Consider the following 16,643-nt stretch of genomic DNA (forward strand, 5'->3'; position numbering starts at 1 on the left):
GGATCATGCAGCTGAGACATAAATAAAAGGAAATTTTATCTCGTGATACTGGAGCCAGTGTGTGAGCCTGCGGAAACCGTACAGAAAATAGGAGAATATATCAGTGGAAATGGGCAGCCCTGTAAGGAAGGGGCTCGTTCTGGCCGCACTCCAAGCTGTGGACAAGCCAGCACTGATCCTGACACTGCAGTCACATCGCCAGAGCTCCACGCTTGACCCAGATTACTGCCTGTGCTGGAAGGCAGACAGCATTGCTTTCTCATGGCAGCACGGATCATTTTCCTTGAGCGCTGAGTGGGCCAGCGTGTGCATCCAGCCACGTGATGCAGATGTACTTCAGGCCTCCTGAGTGCAACAGGAGCTCTGTAGCAGCTCAGAGTAGCAACAGCATTTGTCCGAGCAGTCAGACAGGTAGCATCACTGCTGCTGCAGTAATTCCCACCGGTTTGAGATCATATCTGGAGAAGTACAGCTGGAGCACCACCCGTGTTGCTCAGCACCCAGGCAGGATGCAGGCGGCTCAGTGCATGGAGCACTGCTCAGTGTGTGAGTGCTGCAGAGCTGGGATGGGGCCACAGCCCTGTTACACTTGAAATGTTTGGATCCCTCCTCAGACATGCATTTAAGAAGTAATACCCAGGTTACTGCATCTGAAACAACCGAAAAGAGAAGTAAGATTTGGGAGGGAGAGATAAGAGATGATACCCAATATTAAAACTTCTGAGGCATTTGCACAAAAATGACAAGCTTAAATGCTTACGCTCCTATCAGCCTTCAGCCTGAAAGCGTATCTGTTTTTCCAACATTTGTTCCCCCTAATAAAAAGATGCTGCTTTTTCCTGCAGTTCCATTTAGCATTAAAATGAGCACGAGCTAACTGGTATTTACTAAGAGGAAGCTGACTTCCCTGCTCATGTCATGTGTGACGACACAAAAAGCCCACTGACAAACCTGTGCAGTCTTTCTTTGTTCAAGCTCTGAGGGAACTTCCATCCCAGCAGGGTAACCCAAATGGGCAAACGCAGCAAAGCTGAGCAGTAACGTGGCACAAAGACATGCTCTTCCAGTAGACAAGCCAAATGGCAGAAAATGCCAAGACAGAAGGTTTCATGTGCAACCACACATTAAACACAAAAGGGATTGAGGCTATGCGCCGTGTAAGGTTTATTCTACTCCTTCAAGCACCATTTTAAAGAATGTTTATGCTTGGCCTTATTTATGGCACTCCAGACATGACAGCACCCCTTGGTATGGGGGAAGAATCTTTAGTAATTCAGGGGGAAAAAAGTTCATGTCTCTTCCAACCTTTCCATCACTGACCTGATGCTCCAGGGGGCTGTTCCTATGGAAGTGCAGCTAACAGCCTCCCCACCTATTTGTACAGGCACACAGATTCCCAGCTGCTTTGCCAAGATGCTGAGCAACTTCTGCCAGATTCTTTCAGCCTGGTATTTGGTTTTGACAGGTTTGGTACAAACATCAACCGGCTGGGATAGGAGGCTGGATGAAATGCCACGTGGCTGTGTGCGGTTTCCCATCCCACATCCATGGATCCATCTAGGCAATGCCCCATATAGAATAGGCCCTATTTGGACCTCTCAAGTTAGAAAACATCCCAAATCTGTCTGTGAAAGCAGGAAGACAAGGTCGGAGTGGAAGAACTACACAAGGAAGATGAAAAAAGTGATTCTCCTTTGCATGTCTGACACTTTTGACAGCTTCCATGAACAAGCGTTATAATAATGCAAGTCTGAGAAGAAATTTATTTGTAACTATCTGCAAATAAGGTCAGCTTCTTTCTTGCATGGTTTTTGACAGGCTGATATTCACACTCAGCTCACATGGAAGCTATGGAATTCCAGCTCATCTATCAGAACCCCATTTCTCAGCAGCCAGCCCAGCCACCTGGGAAGGGGCTTCCCCTCCTTCCATCACCTCCTGGCTTCTGGCACCAGGTTCCCCAGGTGAGGGAGCAGAGCCCGTCCTCTCTGGGCACTCACAGCCACTTGCTGCTCACCAAGGCAGCCACCCCCCCTTTCAGATGCTCATGCAGACACCCACTGTCACATCAAAGCTTTCAGATACCACCATTTCTCTTGCAATTAACCCATTCATCACAAGCACACTTCGAGGCAGCAATTCCCAAAATTCTGTGTTGCTGCTCGTGTTACTAACAGAGGAATCTGCTTATGAAAGAAAGAAATAGTTTTAAATAAGTGGCTGTCCCTTGCTGTTACACTTGACCTACCATGACTGCATTGGTCAAAAATGTACATTACTTTCAGATCAAAGCTCTAAAGCTACTATGCTTGTAAAATACTATCAGCTCTCATATCTTAGATCATCTTGTTGCTTTCCCTGTCTAGTGCTGTCAGACATAAACCATGCTATATTTGGTCTGTAGTGTTCATAAATTATTGTTCTATGCCACCCTCTTCCAAACAATGCGTGTGTTCTGTATGGCAGAGACATAAAAGAAGTCTCTAGGGCAGCAAGAGACCATTTTGATGTCTCTGAATATTATGGATGGGCCCCGGTGGGAGGCTTATTGCAGATAAGAGAAATAAGATGCCAGCCCAGCAATGGCCCCCCTGAGATGGCCAGGTCTCAGCTGCTGCAGAAGGTAATGATGACAATGACAATATTGATGCTGTCAGCTACAGTCTGCAGGCTCATACAACGTAACGACATGCAACAGGGCAAAGTAGTGAGCTACACAAGCCTCTTATTCTTCAAGTGAAGTATGCAAAATGAGTTGAGTTGCTCATCGCCCACTTCACAAAAACTTTACCAAAGACTTTGCTAAGTGCCTTTTGCTTCTGCTTCATTTAAAAGAACACAGGTTTTTTTTTCCTAGGTTAGTAGATCTCCTCAATAATATGGCATCCCAAGCCTGCAGCTTTAAGGAATTACAGTCAACTCTATAGCCTAAGGAAGAGGCAGATATAGTCAGCCGAAAACCAGAAAAATGCCCAGAGTATTTTGAAATTAATTGCATGCTGCTCATTTTGGTTTGTTTTTTTTTTTTATTATTCACAGGGACGTTTAATAAGGTAGCTTCAGATTGTGCTTTATGCCAAAGAAAAACTGCAGCATTTCTGTGAACTTCTTCCTTCCCAATCAAAAAGCATCTCACCATTTGGGAAATAACCAGATTCCCATTCTCATTAAAAAAAGTAAAGGGAGTTGGATTTCAGCTCAGCCTCACTAACAGAAATGGAGTTACACCACCTGGGAACATGAACCACTAATCATAACTCAACTTCTACATTTATTTTCTATAAATTCTGTTGAAGTTCTGTGGCAGAAATCCCAGTTTTCTGGCAGCCATTGAGTATTCCAGTTGTACCTTTGCATACCAGTGAGAGAGCAAAGTTTGGAGGAACTTGGAGGATGCACTGCAGCCTCATCACAGCGCAGGTGATGCACAGATAACCACAGTGGCTTCAGGAGAAAGCCAAGTGAGGAACAGCCTAATGAATCTTGAAATCCCATACTGAGTTAATGAGCTCCCTTGCCCTTGACCTTACAGAAATGGGACTCCCAACTTGAAGCTTTTTCAAGGAGCCCAACACCAAGACAAGGAACCCAGAATGCTAAAAATTGAAGTTGAGTTGAAAGTGTCTTCCACAGCATTCCCCCACAACCCACCCAATTCCCACGCCAAATCAAAACCCTGCATCACACTGCCACTCTGGGCATCCCAGCAAAGAACAAGGTCTGATTTCTGCTTAGAACACCCATATTGTTAAAGAACACAGACACTTGCTTTGCCTGCTGCTCACAAGGCCATGCTTTCAGCACCAGGGCATCCCAGCACCAGCGCTACTAGCGCAGCTGCAATGCTGGGTGCAGAGTGATCTCAATCCCCTGAAATTCAGAGCCCAACTCCCCAGTGACATGGATGCCAGAACAGGAAAAAAGGGAACGGTACAAACTCTTGTCCTGCTGGCTACAAGGAATCAGCCTGCTTCAGACTCTGAGCAAAACAGTTTCTCCAACTCAAGGACACACGTGGAGACCACAGCCACAGGGCTCAAAGCTTCTGATGCACCCAGCCTTGGTACAGGTGGAGACAGGTAAACAGGAGGCACTGAATTGATAAGCTTCAATGTGATCAACGTTGGAAGTTTCAAAGCCAGAAGGCAGCTCTGGGGCAGGTTCAGTGCCGCTGCTGCATTTTCATCTGGAGATTTAGTCTGGCCTTGCTCCTGACTCATGGTCAGCACATTTAAAATTCAATTAGAAGCAGAGATAAAACTGTAGGATAAGTGCAGGCATCCTCACAGCTGCAGTCTTCTGCTTGCATTTTCCCAGCTAACACTCAGGCACAGTGCAGTTAGACTACTCAAATGGGTTTTAAATCTTGCCAGCCTTTGAAGGCTTCAGGTCAAACAGAACAATTGCAGTAGGCTCATCGTTTTGATGGTTTATAATTATCTGGTGGTGTTTCTCCTACAGATAATTTTATGAAATTCTCTTTTACAATTCAACTAATTACCACAACTCCCTTCATCCATTAACATCAGTCATACTTTGCTCAGCCCTGTGAGGGTGTCCTTACAGACAGGGAAATGCAGAAGAAATCAGAACTGTCCTCACATCTCCTTAATGCATCCCAAGATCTCTCAGGCTCCTGTTACTTTCATCACTGCATTCCTTGCTGCTTTGGTTCCAGGCCAAGAGAGCAATTAAGCACACGCTTCTACTTAAGACTGTCTGAATAACCCGACTGAAATTAAACAAAACAACTTATCTAATCAGTACAAAAGCGGAGTTTTATCGTGTGTGCAGCTACATTTCATCTCAGTGCAGAGAAAGTGAACTTCATTTTCCTAGATCAAATTGTTGCCAGTTTTGAAGGAGCCCTATATCCAAACCTGAGAATGAAGAGCAGGAAGAAATGAAGGGAAGATTTCTTCCGATTCCTATGGCAGCAAGTTTTACTTTTAAACCCGAAGAGTCATACTTTTCCCATGGAAGACTTTCAACATACAGATAGTGCAGCTTAAGGCCAAGCACTAATGCAAATAGGGCTCTTCATGTCAGTACAACGTGACATGGCAATCCACTAAATGAAGCAACTATATTAGGAAGACGCCTAATTTTATTAGTAGTTTTGTGGCAGACATGATGATCTGAGGCTGAAAGATTTATACAGATGGTATATTTTATTAGACCATCCACTGGGACTGGGAACAAAACAGACAAGCTCTCAAACATACAGGCCATGAAGACATTTGTCCCCACCACAGCAGTCTGTGAAGATATATTACTATTTACAATAGACCTTGCTTCTGTCGTTTTAGTCATTGCTTACCAAACAGCTTTCTTTGAATGACTCATGCTATTTCCTTTCGCTGTTGGTCAGAGGAGCAGTCACACATCCCAGCTGTCCAGCAGCCCAGGACAGAGGAGCACACGGGGCACTGAAATCCAGTGCTCACACAGGCACTGCTGCCTCCAGCTGCATCAACACAAGCCAGGTGCTTTGCACAAGGCTGCTCTCCCTCCTGCAGCTCCACACAGCTCAGTCTCTGCCATCGGGGAAACATACAAATATCCCATTGATTTTGAGAGAGCTACACCTGAGCTCCTGACTGCAATTCCTGAATTCCTTGTTTGTTCCTTCCCATGGGTGCACTGCCACGATACTTCCCCTTAGGACACAGTGCAACCAGCTCCCCTCTGATGAGCTGACACGTATGTTGCTCACACGTCAAAGGTTCGCTTAAACATACCCTGTGACCTTGGTATAGATTTGATCTGTCATGCTGCACTCAGTTTAGCTCCAGCCTCGCCTTTTTGCAGTTCTGTCCTAAAAAGTCAACTAGATATCTTTTCATTCACTTGCAACATATTGAGTGACCTTGGCAATGGTCTAATCTATCTTGGCAGATTCAAGATAGAGAAAACAAGCAATAGAGACAGACCTGCTGCTTTCTGCTATTGATCAGCGCCTTGAGTGAAAGCTCATTACGAGCAGAAGGGACGTGTCAGGTACAAGTTCTCTTACAGAGCAGGAGGCAGTGAGATGAACAAACTCTTAAGCAAAAAAAAGGGCTCTTGAGCATAGCTTGCAGCACGAAGAAATATGGCCAAGGGGAGGAGGAAAAGGGCAAGGTGAGACAGAAGGAGCAGACAGCACTCCATGCCCAGTGATCCGGTGCAATACTAACTCCCAATTAAGTGAGCTTTGCTAAAAAATACAAAGCACTTCCTGTCAAATAAATGAGGTTTTACTGTCAAATTTTAAAAACAAAAAAGGCCAAATTCTTACGAAAATACAGGGAGTATTCATTTTGCCACACAAACTCGCCTAGGATATCTAAGAACACAAAATTAGTCAAAAGAACTACAATTTTCTACAGGCACTGGGAAGTGCAGAAATGTATTGATACAAATATTTGAATAGCAGTGTTGGGACAGGTTTAAAAAAAGCACATCCACAGTGACCCAGTGCAATTTTCTGTCCTCCTGTTGCCTTTCTGCCCAGGCTGAACAGAGACCATGCGCTTATCTCTGTATTTTATGGGGTAAGGGAGGAATACAAGTGCCTTAGATTCATCTAAGACAGAATTGTTTTTCTCCAGAGCAGCTACGCAGTGCTGTGCTTTGGTTTTAGGAGCAAAACAGTGTTAATAACACACCAATGTTTCTAGTTGTTGCTGGGCAGTGCCGCATGCAGCCAAGGACACTCACTTTTTTGTACTGCCCACCAATGGGGGCACAACGATAAAAAGGAGAACAAGATACCTTATGCAAGAAATCTGGCTTCTTTAACATTTGAGTTTTAAAAAATCTAGCCCTACATCATCTTACTGCATCTACTGCATTGTTCAGTCTTCCTCCTGTCAATCATGTCAAAAAAGGCAAAACACTTCTTGATAAAAGTTAGGCTGAGCAAGACAAAAGAGGAAAATCATGTAGCAGGACTCTAGGGACAAACAGCTAGCAAGCAAGCAGTCATGTACTGTGTGCAGCTGATCCGCCCAGTAAATGCCAGCTCCACTAAAGGTCACCACTGCATTGATTGCTCAGCACTTCAGTGGAGGTGATTCTGGGCAGCGATTCTTTCCATGACAGATCAGTCATCCAATTCAACATACTGATGAAGTGAGGGGAGAAAAAACAGTTTCTTACGAGTTGCAGCAAATCCTTCTTGACCAGCAAGTTGCCCTACAGACTGTTCTGAGAAAACCAGCAGGAGAATCTAGGAAAACATTTCCAACTGCTCATCAATTCAGAATTCTATAGAATAACACTGTCTTAAGCCAAAATAACCTGTCTTATCAGAATTCAATGACTCCTCAGCAAAATAAATCTCACTCGAGCACATGGAAGCAAGAGGCACTTCCTCACTGGAGAAGCAGCACTGGGGTGGCTGTTTTAGCAAGCCAGCTGTACATTGCTGCGTTCACTGTTTCCTACCATTGAAGCAAAGCAGACATCACTGAATTAACAACTTAATTTTCTTCTGTGGTTACCATTCTTTGGTCATTTCGTTCAAATAAACTGGAAACTCTAAGCTTCATCAAAAAGTAGCTGTAAAAAGTGAACAGTTCCCTATGATAAGCACTGGAGCATCTGAATACTTCTCCCGACTCCTTCCTCAGCATTTCCTGGTTGATATTTCAGCATATGCTCTCGCAGATGAGAAAACACGGCAGGCTCTGTATTCCCTTCAGCACCAAGAGGTGCAGCCCCAGAGCCAACCAAGCCCAGGAAGGGAGAGATCCTTCTGCAGAAGCGCTGCCAGCACTCTTCCAAATAGGTTAGTGCAACTGGATGCAGATCTTGATTAAATGTTGCAGAAAAAGCAAGGTCACTTAGAATTAAGTGAAAATGGAGCAATGCTTTTCTAGCAGCATAATGACTAAAATCCAGGCAAATACAAAAATGCTTAATGGTGCTTTAGGAAGAAGTTATATACTCATTATAAAGTTTTCATTATAGCTTTTGAGGCTCTACTTCATTGTTTTTCAAGTCTTCTCAAGCCTACTGCTCATGTGAAGATGCTTCCATGAGAAGCAATTCTGAACCTATCCCACATTAAAAGCTGCACAAAGCATACAGTGAAAAGAAAGCTAGAAAGCTTTCCAAGTGTTTGGTTTAGCCCTGAAACCATTTAATTGATAGCTGCTTTTAGCATCAGTCAAATAAAGACTTGGCTTTCAGAGAACTCCCTGACAGAGCTACCAGTGAAAGGACGAGCAGCCAGAGGCCATCCACCACCTCGTGTTACTGACAGCCCTCCCACCATGGCTGGGAGCACAGAACCCAGGGCCAGTTCTCAGCTCAGCTCATTGCCCAGATAAACCGAGCTCCATCTTGTCTAGGATGTCCAGATCATTACTGCAGAATAACCTTAATTAATTCTCTTAATAAAGTAGGAATTCATGATCTTGTGAATTAAACACAATGGTCAAGTTGCTTAAGGAGCTTCCATAATGAAGAAATACAAGCATTTTGCTCTAATAATAGATGGCATGAATATATGGAATCCCGGAATACTTTCAGTAGAATGAATCTTTAACAATTCTTTAAAGAAACTTAAATTCTAAGAAGGAGGAAGGATTGTTACACAGAAATATAAATCAGGTTGCGACTAAGAAATAATTTTCTTCTGAAGTGACATTTGTCAACTAAATGAATAAGTACTTTGACATTTGTAGAAAATGAAGCCGAGGCAGCTATATACTGCTGCTTACCGTTATTTTTCCTTTATATAAAGAGAATCACAACTTGAGCATAAAAATTGCTCTCATTAGGCAGAGAATGTCAGGTCTCATTGCTAAATTTACTGTAGCAACTCGGCATGAAAACAAGTATTGCCCTTTTGGCTTTCAGCACTTCAGCATCCTCTGTTAAAGTGCCCATTCAACATCTATGAAAACATTAGAATTATGTCACTACTCAGGCCAACAGAGAGGTACTTCATCTGAGTCACTGCTCAGTGCTGAATTCCTTGTAGTGCCAACACATCACCAAGATACAGGGCCAGCCTTCTAACCAGCCCCAACAGCCTCACCACAAGTGGTAACTTGGCAGCCTGTTTGGGTCAGGGCACACCTGTGCAGCTGACAGGGAAACAACTGGAGCAGCTTCAGTCCTGCAGGGCAGGCTGCCCAAGCCTGGGGCAGGCAGGGCCACGAGCTCAGTGAGAGCAGCCATTGCCCAGCAGCCCTGCTCCAGGTGAGGCATCGGCACCAAAGGGGAACCTGCTTACAACATTCCCAAACATCTTGGACTAGCAATTGTAAACGTTACCTTTTAACAAGTACACTGCCAATAACAACTCACGTCCACACAGGTACTAACAGAGCATCGCAAGCCATTGCATCTCCTGAAGCACGAGCAGCATGATCTCCGGGCTTCTGAACAACACAGCATGCAGCACAGACACCTCCGGGGGTCCCCTGGACAGAAACAAAGCCCCAGCTAATGGGGATGCAGTAATGCAGAAGAGAGCCACAGAGCAGAGCCACAGAGCAGCGCCAGCAGCACTGCCCACACTGCAGAGCCCACGGCCAAGGCAGGCACTGCCCCAGGAGGGATGCAGGGTCTGACTGGGACAACTCCCACAGCTTTGGCTGGGGGAGAACAAAAGCTTAAACAGGTTTAAAACCAGCAAAGACCAGATAACAGACAGCAACATTATGCACCAAAAGAGAGACTGATAGAAAGAAGGCATGCTTGATCACTAAGTATTCCAAAACAACATTAAAGGAAACATTGAATTCCTCATGTAACTGCACAAATTTCATTTCTGGAGGATAAAGTGAAATGACTCTTCAACACCATCTACAGAATCTCCAATGTTTGCCTAAATGTTTAAACAACTTAGGAGCTCACACACAAACTAATGCCCATTTAGAGATAAAAAAATCAAAGCAATCTATTTTTCCAGATGCTCTACTGGATTGCTCGAGCTGCAGTGGGCACACGTACAAGAAACCACAATAAAAAAGACAAAATGTTCATGCAATACAGCATGAACATAGCAAAACAGCCATTAATATTGTTCTTCCAAAGAAAAATGGCTTACTAAATAGCCAAAAAGGACATCTGACATGCATCTCTCCCTGTTTTCAAGAAATATGGTCATACATAAAACTGATAGGATTACTTGCTAAATCTAATAAGTTTCTTTTTCTTTGATGGTTGTTTGCTCCTTAATGTGCATTAAATATGTAATAAAAATATAATGAAACACATACATTTATTCTATGTGGCAGCTACTGCATATTCCATAAAAAAGTAATCTTATGTTGTTTAATTTTACAGTGTTTCTTAAGCCTACTTCTCCTTATTCTCTATATGCACAGTTTCTGCAAAGGAATTTAATACTTCACATAACACTTTACTTCACCCACACTAATGCCAAACTTTCCCCTCGCAGTCATTGTCTCTTCTCTAAGCCTAGAAGAGGAAAAGTAAATGGATTTAAGGTTCTCAGTGAGTTTGATTAAAATGTAAAGTCCAAATATATACATTGTTTTTTCATGATGCTGTAGGATCATTGTGGGATTTTCCTGTCCAGGCATTTGTCTTCCATAGCATTTTAATATCCTTGAGAACCCTGAGCTGAGCTTAACTCATTGTCACCAGCCATATCAGTGCATCTGTTTTGCATTAAGAAAATGCAAATTTGAGCAGAGATGAACTTAAAGACCACTTTTCCAAAGCCATCTGTCAGGGGAAGCAACAGCAAATAAAGCTTTTGACAGGAGACCCTGTGCAATTCTTGAGGAAAAGCTACTCCAGAAGAACCTCTGGGGACGGTTTTCCTCGTTTCTTCTTGCAGCTGAATTTACCCCCAGAAATCATGCCTGTAGTCAAGTCAATCTATCCACAGTTTTACAAATGGTCTTACATTACACGAATGTTTATTTTACATGCCTCACCATTCATTTAAAGCCAGACAATCTTGATGAATCATGAAGGATTTTGTAAGCAATTCAAATAAGACCCCACAAACAGGGCTGCTTCCTGCCTCTGGAGCAAAGCCCACCCCGACCATGCATCCCTTTGAGGCTGGCAGGTCCTGATCCCAGGCCAGGACAGCAAGTTCCCAACCATAGGCTCACAGTATTTTGTAATACTTCAACTCGGCAGAGGTAGAACTAAGCATGATTTGAGATAAGAACCCATGATAGAACATTTTTCAGACATCCCTTCCCAGTGATACCAGCCGAACTGCAACTCAGCAGCAGGATCAAGTCCTGGCAGACTTCAGTGATGGCTATTCGGTGTCAAGGAAGTACTTGTGCAGGAGATGGAGTAGGAAAGTCTCTGAAACAACAGAAGATCAGCGTGAAAAGCAGCTGAACACATGCAGTCTGTCACCAGGAGCTGCACGAGCCCAGAGTTGGGAACAGCAGTGTTTTCTATGTTAGAGGTGTGAACAGCCTTAACATCAGTGCAACCTTCAGATAAGGCTTGGTTTCAACATCTGTAGGTTAATCCTTTCAGTCCTCAGATGTGTACATGGGAGAGGAGCTAATAAGAGGGAGAAACACCACAAAACACCCTTTGGAACTGCAAAGAGCACATGCAGAAAAAGCAGGTGCGCTCAGGTTGGGATTCATGTTTCCCACTAAAGCTGCCCACTTTCAGGGCTGCTGGACTAAATTTGCCCTCGATTCAACCAGAGTGCCAGCAAGCACTAACAGGGCCAGGGGGTGTTCCTGAAGTTGTGCTGTGCCTCCTCCCCCAAAGCTCTGCACAGCACCTCACCTGTTCAGCTGCAGTTCCCAAGCCCATCAGTTACAGCCATGCTGTTCTTCCACTGGAGCTGCATACAGCACACTTCAACCATATTAAAGCCCATTATATTCTCTGTTGCCATAAAAATGCCACTTTGCAATACACTAAGGCTGCGTGCTTTACTGTTTACAGCAGATGGTGAAACTAAATGTGCTTTAAAATGGTTTAAATTGGAAAAAAAATCTTTCCGTCCCTGGCCACCACACAATTCATTTTCTCAGGTTAGGGTGCAGCCAAGCAGCAGCAATGAAATGCCACCTCTGCTGAGAGGCACGAGCTTTCCTTGAAGGGCTGCCCATTGTTCCACAAAACCCAACTCCCTTAGATGTCAAGGATGCATTTACACTAGTTTAAGTGTTAATTATGTAGGATGGCTATGTTTTTTCTCATTTCAAGAACAAGAGCCAAGCCTCTGGCTCAGATGGGTGCTTGGGTCCAGTCAGCAGCCTACTGACACACTTGTAGCAATTACAGGGTAAATCTCACTGTACTGCCTCTGCCATGCATTTTTCCTTCCATCTTTACCCTTAAAAATGAAATGAAAAAGCCATTTGCTCATCTGAGCAATATCGACACACCGCATTTGCTCAGACAACAAGGATCAATAGCATACAAAACCCAAGAGACCTGCCAGGACATGGAAAAATATAATAAAGATCAAGGTAACAGCAGGTTTTAATTATGTGTGAGGAGAAAGTATGTTCTGTAAGGTCTTTGCAATTTGAGACTATAATCAAAATGTCATCAGTCTGCTTCTTGTGTTTTCAATCTCTTAGGAAAATGACTAAAACTGGTATAACATTTTCAGATTAATTTTGATGCTTCTATCAGAAAGCCTGACATTTGGCTAATGTCAGACATCACCTACACTGTCATTTGATTTCTTTCTTCCCCCTTGGGTGTCACTTCACTAATGACCTAGAGGCGATAATGAAATGCAACTAACAGATTAGGGACAAAACTTGGAAAACAAAACAGTATATGCTGTGACATTAACACACCACTGATCAAGATGCTGAGAACTGCAGGACATACAATACTAAAAACTAAGTAAAAATATTCTCTTCATTTGTTCATTTAGGTGATATTAGCCTGCTTGAAGGCTTACCACCTGTGATGCACCACTGCTCTTCGGTCACAGCACAAGTCAGAACACTGCCTATACCTTTCTGTTTTTCTTTGTAAATTCAAGCTTACAGATTTTCAGCTTGATCCATCAGCTCAGCTCACTGCTGTAATCCCTTCTCCCTATCCTCAGGGACACTGTTACACATCTTTCCCTGCAGCCCATATCCAAGACTTGCTACCAGTCCTCCAGACAAGCTGTTGCTAACAGTGCTTTGACTAGTAACACTCCTGAGGACTGTTCTGCTATCCCAAGCATCCCCTAATTTCAAGGGCAGCCCAAATAAGCCTCAGAGGAAACCCAGTAATTAACCACAGCAGAAGAAAGGAGGCATACAGTTTAGGTGGAAACAAATTATGAAACATCCAGGTTGTTTTGGCTTTTGTTGATATTATTACTCTACATGATGAAGCGGTTTGAAAAAGGTGTGCCCAAAGGATGAAATGCACACCTGTGAGAAACAATGTCTGCCAGGGGCAGGGACTTTGAAGAGGTGGTTGACCAAGCATTGCCCACGAAGTCCCTAAAATGCAGCCTTAATTGAGCACACATTTCTTAGAGCAAGCCTTCCAGAAGGTGGTAGAATTTGATTCTGTCTTTGCTACTGGATAACAAGAACTCACTTCTTTCTAAATCCTAAATTGGGCTTATATGACTTAAAGTACACATACTGCTATTACCAGAAGTCAGAACCTGTTGTGCACAACTCTGAGGAAAGATGCAATGAATGACATCATTACATTCCCCATGATGCCATCGATGTGCAGAGCTCACATCCAGCCCTGTCACTTATACCAACAAGACAGAAACTACAGCTGAAATGACCTTCATTAAGCCACACTCCAAAGCTCTGGAACCGACTCAAAAATTGAAATGTTACAGTGTTCTATTACTGCAACAGCTGTTACTGAAATAATTGCAAAATGGTGAAGTGACTTATCTTCTTGCAGATGGGTTCCCATTTCTCTGTATCTTAGATAATAAATACTGACTAAAGGAAGCACATCAGAATATACAAGACCAAACACACCATGGAGAGACAAACCAGACTTTGCCACCCCTCAATTTAATTATCCGCCCTTGAAGACTATATTCTGCTTTTAATTCAGTCCTCCTATAGAAGGTATCTATTTTAAAGGATAGAGAACTACAGCAACTAAAAGCTGTTAAAGTGCAGTGCATGCATCACTCTTACCACATTACAACTTCCCTAGCAAGGAAAAAAGGAAAAGCTTTCTGAAGAGCACACCAGAAATACTTGAACAAATAACTGAAGGCCAAGAGAAAGCAGAGGGCTGTGGAAGTACCAGGAGACATCACTCACCAACCTCTGCAAAACACACCTTTTGCAATGAACTGTATCAGCTGAACCAGGTCTTTGGGGGGAGATTAATTTGCCTCATACAGGTATAAGTCAGTAATGTAAATGTGGCAAGGAAAGCAGCCACCAGACCAAGCAGCAGGACTTAAAGCAAACAAATCAGCAAAACAAGCCTCATGATTTCCAAGCCCAATTTTCAGTCTGCTTCTCCAGGATTCTTTCCGCCCAGTTAGGCTCCATCAGTCAGTTCCACCCACAAAAGGAGTAGGAATGAACACCACAACACAGGATTTGGTCATCACTACAGCTGCAGGTACAGTTGCCTTGAACCCAAGAAAAGGAGCGATCAGAGTCTGGTAACAAAGGAATTACTTACCACTTCCAGAAGATCAAGGCTCACTGAACACTCCAAGGGCAGTGCCTTCTAAGTAGAGAACCTTCCCCCACCGTGGCCAGCCCTTAAATGGGGTGAGGGGTGGGGGGAGCCAGGGCCCATCTGTTCCAATCACTGCATGCACCTGTGCTCACCAGGTGCTCAATGGCTGCTTCAGGCTGTGACCTGACGGTTCACAGTAGTACACAATAGTACAAATACTATTGCTGAACACCACAGCTTGGATAAAGAGCATGTTTGCCAGAACTACTGTGCTTCCATGCCACCTTCTAAGCAGGATAGCACAGCCCTGCAGGCAGGGCCAGGCTGCAGGCTCACCCAGGCCACGGCCCTGCAGAGCCTGGGCTGCAGGAGGCTCGCAGAAATGGGCGCAGCACGAGGCTGTGCTGCCCACAGTGACACCCAAACACCTCCCTGCTGCTTTGGAATGGAGAAAGAACCTGCATGACTGACCCACACAGGCCTCAGCCACAGGCAGGCAGCCTCAGCTGCTGGGTGCTCGCGGCGTGCCTGTGGTGAGCAGGGAATTGTTGTAATTGTTCGGCTGTGAGTGATGTGTGAGCACCTGTCAAAAGGGCAGGTAGGATCAGGGTAAGGCACAAAATTAATTTATTTTCCAGCGTGTGGCATTGCCTGGGCTGCGGTCAGTTTGTCAGGGTTGCAGACGTCTGGAAGTGCATCACTTAAAATAGCAGATATAAAATCCTGTCTCGACACGGGGCTGGATGTTGAAGAAAGCAGTTCAGACAGGCATAGGCATCTGGAATGTGTTTAACTTTCAGGGAAATGACCCCTTCCATGACAGCTGTGTTTTGCTCCATAATGCAATCTCTCGCATTTAAGCTGTTTTCCTAAGACACAGCTAGTTTTTCTCTTTATTAAATATAGAACGAGACCTCATACTGTTACACAATCTCATTTTACCTTCAAAGACTTCATAAAGGTACTTTTGATTCTTTAGAAACACGAGGCACTGGCAGTCAAAACAAAAAGCCAGTTTCACAGGGCTGCCTGGCACACCTGAGGCTGTCAGCAGAGGAGCACTGTGCTGCTCTGAGCCATCTCATCTGAGCAGCATTTGGCGAGCTGGGGTCAGCGTGGCTCAGCCAGCTCACTGAAGTCAGTGCTGTGAGCCCAACACTGAAAGAACACGAAATGAGCCACTGTTGTAAATATTGAATGCTTTTAAAAACGATGCTGCAAGAAATCTGATGTGCTAATGAATAATGCTTAATCTCTTTGCTCTTGCTCTGCAAAGAGTAATTTGAAGCTAAACTATCCAAGAATGCAGTTAGTAAGCAAGTTTATATGTTTTAATCTTCTAATGTGCCAGCAGTCATGGCACGACAGCTCTTTCTCATTGTGTAAGCCACAGCAATTTATGACTGCGTGGGAACTTGAGGCCATTTTAGATCATCAGTCCTTTGCAGGTGCTTGTTCCAGCTGAAGGTCTGTGCCTCAGACACTACCGATGTAAGTGGAAGTATCAAAGCAGTGTTGTTGTAATCTGGCAAGTCAGAAATAAAATCTCCAATGTGCTGTAGCCAGTGCTTCCCTAGCAGGTTGGGAAGTTTCTACTGCGTGCTTCTATGTATGGGACAATTCATCATCATGGAGGCTCAATAAGCCTAATGTAAACACAGACCTTCGTATATATGTATATGCCAGCTGTATCACTAAACCTCAAAAAGCTAAACTCTAGTGTGCAAATGAGCTATTCTGCTGATACAAGTTATCTCCAACGTGAGATAAGCCTGGCTAGTGATCTAACTTTGAGCAAGCTAGTACGTTCATGGTACTGAATTTGAAAGGATCTGTGGCTGTATGAAAATAATGTCTAAAAGTCTGTGCGCCCTATAGTGTCAGTGCATAATGCAGATACCAACTGCCCCAGGTTTTCCTTTAGCTGTGTATCTATGTTACATTTCATGCATGTATTTTTGAATGTTAATGAACTGAAAGGGAGTGAATGGATGTAGCAAACCTAGGAGAGCCTCGTCAGAGTATTTCAGGAGGTAAGCCTGGGTTTTCCA

At 44.0% G+C, this 16,643-nt stretch overlaps 1 long non-coding RNA gene across 2 annotated transcripts in view; it reads right to left on the reverse strand.

Annotated features, from left to right (window-relative positions):
* The window catches only part of LOC109369987 (uncharacterized), a 114,604-nt gene extending 99,616 nt beyond the window's left edge, over positions 1-14,988 (reverse strand). For both annotated transcript variants that reach the window (XR_014886368.1, XR_014886370.1), the window contains exon 1: positions 14,593-14,988. This is a non-coding gene — a long non-coding RNA (uncharacterized LOC109369987). The remainder of the gene's footprint in view (positions 1-14,592) is intronic.
* Positions 14,989-16,643: the final 1,655 nt, after the last annotated feature.

This window comes from Meleagris gallopavo, chromosome 14, assembly GCF_905368555.1.
Source record: "Meleagris gallopavo chromosome 14, MGAL_WU_HG_1.1, whole genome shotgun sequence".
NCBI classification, from domain to species: Eukaryota; Metazoa; Chordata; class Aves; order Galliformes; family Phasianidae; genus Meleagris; species Meleagris gallopavo.